At 46.0% G+C, this 7,890-nt stretch overlaps 1 long non-coding RNA gene across 1 annotated transcript; it reads left to right on the top strand.

Moving 5' to 3' along the window:
- The first annotated feature begins 993 nt into the window (after nt 1-993).
- Nucleotides 994-2,296, top strand: LOC134958678 (uncharacterized). Its single transcript, XR_010187098.1, has 3 exons — nt 994-1,050; nt 1,797-1,898; nt 2,132-2,296. It is a non-coding gene; the product is annotated as an uncharacterized LOC134958678 (long non-coding RNA).
- Nucleotides 2,297-7,890: the final 5,594 nt, after the last annotated feature.

Raw genomic sequence — 7,890 nt, 5'->3', positions numbered from 1 at the left:
GATGTAAGTCATATTTATGACACGCCTCTCAGATGTAGCAGTACACGTCCGCGCTGATAGGTGTTACTTTCACAATCTCCCTGAAATGCTTTTTCAAAAGTAGGCAAGTATGCACTAAGTACTGTAGGGTGACAGAGTTTCTAGGATGACAAGGTCTGCAGGTCGACACAATCTGTGTTGACAGGTGAGATGGTAGACATGAGTATTTGATGTTTATTTGGTGTTGTTTCCTCCATATACAGTAGTGACCGAGAACCCCAAGTAGTGCACCCAGCCCCCTCGGATGGTTTGCTTTGCTCGCCATGTTCGTGCAAGGTTCCTCCCTCCGCTACCGCTGCACTTGCCACAGGTTTCCGTTCCCAATTGTAGTCCACATGGATCGTAAAGTACTGCATGAAAAGGTTTTCACAAAATTTAAAAAAAAAGTGAAAAACTAATGTTGACCTTCTGACCTGTCGACCTACAGTAGAACATGTCGTCCTACAGTTGTGATTCTGGCATCTGTTTACCATTTGCTTGAAATCCCTCAGCTGGCATACGGACTGTATCCTTTTGTTTTTTTATTTATTTTAAATGATTTATTACTGTATAATATGGGTGCATACTGTATTTATAGTATAATTTTTTGTGGGAGGGGGTGACGATTTGGTAGAGATTTTAAATAATGTTTCTTTTTCACAGAACGTAGGCCCCGCCTCCACCCGTCTAGCCAGGGAGCTGATCCTCTGGAGGGCCCCAGTGGCACCCTCCCTCCCTTGCCAGGTAAGTACAGGGGCAGAGGGTTTCACCTTCACAGTAGATGCTACGTTACTGCCGGGCCTGCTGTTTTTGCTTAGTACGGGAACAATGTGTTTGCTTACTGGGGGGGGGTTTGATACAGTGACTACTGTACAGGGGCCAATGATTTTTAATATTTTTCCACAGTGACAGGCCTCCAGGCGGACCAGGGCCCACAGCGCCCTCCGGCTCCCACCTCCTCCACCACCACCACCACCACCACCACCACCATCACCACGACCCACCCATCCGGCATTCCCGGACCCTCAATAAGTAAGCTAAGTCAATAGGCTGCAGAGAAGAGGGCTTTGGCTAAGTCACCGCCCAGGATGGTTACGTTTAGGCATCGCTGGTGGAGGTTAAGGATAGTCTGTGGCAGGGAGGGTTAGGGCTAAGCTGTAGAGGAGTTCTTGGGGTTAGGCTGCAGAAAAGGTGGGTTAAAGGTAGGGGGTATGGTAAGTACTGTATACTGTGTTATGCTTTACTACCCCAAAAGTTACTGCTGGGATTGCTGTTTTTGCTTAGTACGGGGAACAATGGGGGTAATTCCAAGTTGATCACAGCAGGATTTTTGTTAGCAGTTAAGCAAAACCATGTACACTGCAGGGGAGGCAGATCTACTGAAACATGTGCAGAGAGAGATAGATTTGGGTGTGGTGTGTTCAATTTGCAATCTAAATTGCAGTGTTAAAATAAAGCAGCCAGTATTTATCCTGCACAGAAACAAAATAACCCACCCAAATCTAACTCTCTCTGCAAATGTTATATCTACCCCCCCCCCCCCTGCAGTGCACATGGTTTTGCCCAACTGCTAAAAAAATTCCTGCTGCGATCAACTCGGAATTACCCCCAATGTGTTTGATTACTGGGGGGGGGGGGGGGGGGGCAATGTGCTTTATTCCTGTGGGGATGAATGCTTCTGTTTGATCACTGCTGGGGACAGTGTTAATGCTGTGGGCAATGTGTTTGATACAGTAACTACTGTACAGGGACCAGTGTGTTTTATTATTTTTCCACAGTGACAGGCCTCCAGGCGGACCAGGACCCACCGTGCCCTCCAGGACCCGCCACCACCCGTCCACCCATCCTCCACTGGAGAGGCAAGCACAGCCCTCCCCATAGTAAGTACAGTACTTGTTTTTGTTACTTTGTGAGTTTTTTAATAAGGACTAACTGTATGCATACAGTATACTGTATTTCTAAATTGTTGAAAATGTGTGTTTCTCCCTCCCTCCTCTACACAAAAGACTTCATTATTCCCTATTATACAGTATACAGTATCACCAACCTCATCTCCTCCCACCCTCCCCGGTCTGTCTTAATGAAAAATGTGCTACCATTTTTTGATCCACAGTTCAGCAGGCGGAAGCAGGGCCAAGCAGCCCTTCAGGCCCCAGCACGGACAGCTACCAGTGCTGGAGCAGCCCTGAGCCCCCGGAGCCAACCCTATACTATGCATCCTGCTCCTCCAATGAGGAGGTGGCAGCAGCACTGCCTCCTGTATGGACCAGGCCTCTCCCAGGCTGTAAGTACTGAACTGTACTGTACATCATGTTCTGTTGTTAATGATGATTTACAGTATGATGACCCTATGGATTGCTGCCCTAAGCAAATTTGTATCTTCCCTGAAGCGGCTCAGTGTTGATAGTGTGATAGTATACTGTACGTAGTACTGAAGATACTGTACAACATACAACTGTAGTTGTCAAGCAATCTTACTGCTGGTCTTCCCCTGTTTTTCTGTATGGACACTGTACAGTACTGCACCTTTCTGCGCATGCTGTCCAAAGTAGAGTAGTATACAGTAGCTACAGTACAGTACAGTAGGTACTGTAGGAGAACACAGATTTGTCTTTTGTATTAGTGATTGATTTGTTCTTCGGACACTCCATGGTACAGCACATTACATTACAGTACACAGAATGTTGGGCTCCAGCATCAATAATCTTCTTACTGTACTTTATTGGTGTTCACATGTGCTGCCGTATGATATTGTATAGTATTTCTGTATGCTGTACTGTATTACTATCATTTCAGAAAGTGAAGGATCATTTCTTTATCCACAGTGCATTCCCCCATACTACCAGAGGAGGAATCTGAGGATGGGGAGTTGCCTGAGACTCCTCCACTACCATGTAAGAACTACTGTACTGTATAGTACATTACTGACTGTACTGTCTCTAACTTTTAGTAATACTGGTGGTCATTCCGAGTTTATCGCTAGCTGCATTTGTTCCCTGTGTAGCGATGAGGGTAAAAATCTGCTTTTATGCGCATGTGTATGCACTGCAATGCGCAGGCGCGTCGTACGACGGTTCCATGCCGTTTGAATGGAATCTATCGACGATTCCATTCACACGGCAGAACGCAAGAAGACTGACATGAAGGGGGCGTTTCTGGCTGTCAACTGACCGTTTTCAGGGAGTGTTTTGAAAAATGCAGGCGTGTCGGAGAAAATGCAGGCGTGGTTGGCCAGACGCTGGGCGGGTGTATGACGTCCAATCCTGACACGAATAGGCTGTAGTGATCACAAGGGCTGAGTAAGTTCAGAGCTACTGTACTCTGAAACTGCAGAAACTGTTTTTGCAGAGCTCGGCTGCACAAGCGTTCGCACTCCTGCAAAGCTAAAATACAGTACACTCCCCAGTGGGCGGCGGCAAAGTGTTTGCGTGGCTGCTAAAAACAGCTAGCGAGCAATCAACTCGGAATGACCTCCACTGTCTCTACACTACAGTACACAGTGGAGGATTTACCACAAGTTAACCAAAGCATATGCTTAGGTCTTGTAGGTCTTATGGGTCTCTGCTTGCCATAAGAGGCCAACCACAAGTCTGTATACACTATAGGACATTTCTGGAGTATTTTGTACAGTATAACATACAGTACATTAATTTTGCATATAATTTTAAATTCCACAAAGCTGGGTGTGTAGTGGAGGGGGTTGGGTGTATAGTGTTATTTTAAGTACAGTATTGGGGATGCTGGATTATTTGAGGGAGGGGTGCCCTAAATCTGCATTTTGATTAGGGCCCCGTGAGGTCTACGGTAGAGACCTAAACCTACAGTACCTTCTCTACTGTAATTTAAATAAAACACCACATGTGCAGTGTACATTATTGTAAAGTGTATCTCATGCTCCACCTTTACCTTCTCTATCCATTCACTGTATTGTGTTTGTTCACATGGGTTCGAGGTACAGTACTGCACAGTAAACTGACAGTGCACTATTTTTTTACAGCAACACCTGTAGAAGAGGTAGACTTCCAAGGTACAGTACTGTAATTATTAATAACTTTCAGTATTAAGATCCCTCATGGCTGTTTACAGTATCAACTGGGAATAATCTTCAGACTTCTGCAATGCTTGCTGAATCCAGTACAGTACAGTACTGTATGTTAAAATCTACTGCACTAAAGTACAGTATTTTAATGTACTGTATTCGCCATTCACCAGGTCAAAATCCAGTAAATACTGTAAGGTTGCCATTCATGTATAACTACAGTACCCCCAACATTGCCTAGGATTTTGGCTTCAAAAATACTGTAGCCCTAGTAATGTACAGTGCTGTGTATTTTTGCCAGTGGAGAGTGGTAGGGCATTATGGGGATTTCCTTGTTGCATTTCATATGTACTGTATGTTTATTCATGGCAGGGTTTGGGGAGGAACAGTAAGAGGAGGGTGGGACAAGCTGCCTCAGTAGCCCTCTCCTATCTGTAATTACAGTACAAAGTATTAATGTGCTGTATACTGTATTATGCTTTACTACCCCAATATTTGCAGCCATGCAATGCTTTTGTACCTACTGTATGCTGGGGTGTAGGGCCAGACATGCTGGGCGTCCTCCCGCATGTCTGTGAAACTGATTGTAGAACTGATCGTAGATGTGCTAAATGTAGCACATCTACAGTACATCTACGATCTGATCTGAAATAGTCCACAGGTGCGATGTGCACCTTGTGAAATTTAAACCACGTGGGGGTGAATGCTTCTGTTTGAACACTCCTGGGGACAATGTGAATGTTGTGACCAATGTGTTTGATACAGTAACTACTGTACAGTGTACAGGGGCCAATGTGTTTAATTATTTTTCACCATTGACAGGCCTCCAGGAGGGCGAGGGCCAAACATGGTCTCCAGGACCCCCCAGCACTCCCGCTACTACCACCACCCGACCACCCACCCACCCACTTCATGATGCCGGCACATCTGTACCGTCAATAAGTAAGCATTCCTGCACTGTACATTGCTGTACATGTACTGTACACGGAAAAATATTGTAAAGTATAGGAAAAGTCTACATTACTGTGTATGGACACCTCTGTCCAGTACGAACTTTACTGTCCTGAAAGAATCCAGCAGGACCATTGCTAGGTGTGGGTGAGCCGTTGCTAAACTTGTGGAGAAAGCCAGAGGAAACAGTAGTCATTTTAGGGGAGACTAACTTAAAAGAGGCAGGTGCGATCAGGTTAGGGTTAGGCTGCAGGGGTGGGGGGGGGGGGGGGGGTAACATTGACACTAGATGCTACGATAACTGGTGAGGGTTAGTATTACAGTGTAAGGAGAAGAGGGAGTTTAGGGATAGGCTGCAGGGAAGAGAGGTTTGGGTTAGTCACCGCCAGGGATGGATAAGTGTAGGCATCGCTGGTGGAGGTTAAGGTTAGTCTATGGCGGGGAGGATTAGGGCTAAGCTGTGGAGGGGTTTTTAGGGTTATGCTGCAGCAAATGTAGGGGGTATGGTAAGTACTGTATACTGTGTTATGCTTTAACCTTAACCTTTACTACCCCAAAAGTTACTGCCGGGCCTGCTGTTTTTGCTAAGTACAGGGGGAACAATGTGTTTGATTACTGTGGGGGGGGGGGGGGGGGGGGGCAATGTGGGGACAATGTTAATGCTGTGGGCAATGTTTTTGATACAGTAACTACTGTACAGGGACCAATGGTTTTTATTATTTTTCCACAGTGACAGACCTCCAGGCGGACCAGGGTCCATCAAGCCCTCCGGCTCCCACCTCCTCCACCTCCACCACCACCACCACCATCACCACCACTACACCTTCCAGCATTCCCGGACCCTCAATAAATAAGCTAAGTTTATAGGCTGCAGGGAAGAGGGCTTTGGCTAAGTCACCGCCCAGGATGGTTACGTTTAGGCATCGCTGGTGGAGGTTAAGGATAGTCTGTGGCAGGGAGTGTTAGGGCTAAGCTGTGGAGGAGTTTTTGGGGTTAGGCTGCAGAAAAGGTGGGTTAAAGGTAGGGGGTATGGTAAGTACTGTATACTGTGTTATGCTTTACTACCCCAAAAGTTACTGCCGTGCCTGCTGTTTTTGCTAAGTAAAGGGAACAATGTGTTTGATTACTGTGGGGGGGGGGGGGGGGGGCAATGTGCTTTATTCCTGTGGGGGTGAATGTTTCTGTTTGATCACTGCTGGGGACAATGTTAATGTTGTGACCAATGTGTTTGTTACAGTCAATACTGTACAGGGGCCAATGTGTTTTATTATTTTTCCACATTGACAGGCCTCCAGTCGCACCTGGGCCGACTGCGCCCTCTGGCTGCCTCCACCACAACCACCACCACCACAACCCGGCCAGTGGACGTACTTGTATCCGAACCCTCAATGAGTAAGCTAAGTCAATAGGCTGCAGGGAAGAGGGCTTTGGCTAAGTCATCGCCAGGGATGGTTAAGTTTAGGCATTGCTGGTGGAGGTTAAGGTTAGTCTATGGCGTGGAGGATTAGGGCTAAGCTGTGGAGGGGTTTTTAGGGTTATGCTGTAGCAAAGGTAGGGGGGTATGGTAAGTACTGTATACTGTGTTATGCTTTACTACCCCAAAAGTTACTGCTGTGCCTGCTGTTTTTGCTTAGTGCGGGGAAAAATGTTTTGACTACAGTATACCGTGTTCCAAATCACTCAGGCATGGTGGTAGATGAAAAACCAACAGTGGTTTATTGACAGAATAGGCTATAACACAGTTCAGCACACTTCCGTAATCCAATTCCACATGACATTTCCCACCACAATCTCCTGACAGAACAGTACTTCTTAGTCTGGGAGCAGAGAGTCTCTTCTAGCAACACAGAGACCCAGATAAATCCAATATAAGGGGTCCCCAAGCCGATCCCTGGCAGAACATTACTTCTTAGCCTGGTATCCAAGAATCTCTCTTCACCTCTCTGGGTAGCTCTACTTACTGTATACTGAAACTCCCAAAGCTTCATATTGCTGGGGTGTGTGTGACCACTGTCTTAGGATCTTACAGCATTGGAATACAATACATATTCTAATCAAGGTAATTACATTAGCCAGAGAGCCACCCTGCCTGGTCAGCTCACTTTTGGACAATAGGGAGTAAACAAACATAGAGTAGACAATGGTACCTTATATGACTCACCCTCTGAGGGTCCACTGCGGTGTATGAAAACAATAGGAAACTACAGTACAGTAGGTGTAACATAAAGTAAATATACAGTAGGGTACATTATCTAAAGGGTAACAGATAACATAACACAATTGCATATACTGTATTAACAATATTTACAGTAGGTTGATTTAAACACAGTATTGGGTGAGCACCAATGAACTAACAGACAAATTGGATACAGTATACTGGATATGGATATACAGTAAAAAGTACAGTACATGCAGTATTTGACAGGGGAAATGAGGCATACTGAAGCGGGGGGCAATGTGCTTTATTACTGTGGGGGTGAATACTTGTGTTTGATTGCTGTGGGCAATGTCTTTGATACAGTAACTACTGCACAGGGGCCAATGATGTTTATTTTTTTTCCACAGTGAGAGTCCTCCAGGCTTACCTGGACCTACTAGGTCCTCTGATGACCACCACCACCACCACCACCACCACCAGCACCACCACCCCACCATCCGGCATTCCTGGACCCTCAATAAGTAAGCTAAAAGTCAATAGGCTGCAGGGAAGAGGGCTTTGGCTTAGTCACCGCCAGGGATGGTTAAGTGTAGGCATTGCTGGTGGAGGTAAAGGTTACTCTATGGCGTGGAGGGTTAGGGCTAAACTGTGGAGGAGTTTTTAGGGTTAGGTTGCAGAAAATGTGGGTTAAAGGTTAGGGGTATGGTAAGTACTGTATACTGTG

This window comes from Pseudophryne corroboree, chromosome 1 (genome assembly GCF_028390025.1).
Source record: "Pseudophryne corroboree isolate aPseCor3 chromosome 1, aPseCor3.hap2, whole genome shotgun sequence".
NCBI classification, from domain to species: domain Eukaryota; kingdom Metazoa; phylum Chordata; class Amphibia; order Anura; family Myobatrachidae; genus Pseudophryne; species Pseudophryne corroboree.
Note: the sequence above shows the minus strand (reverse complement) of the source record. Positions and strands in the feature narration are given on the sequence as shown.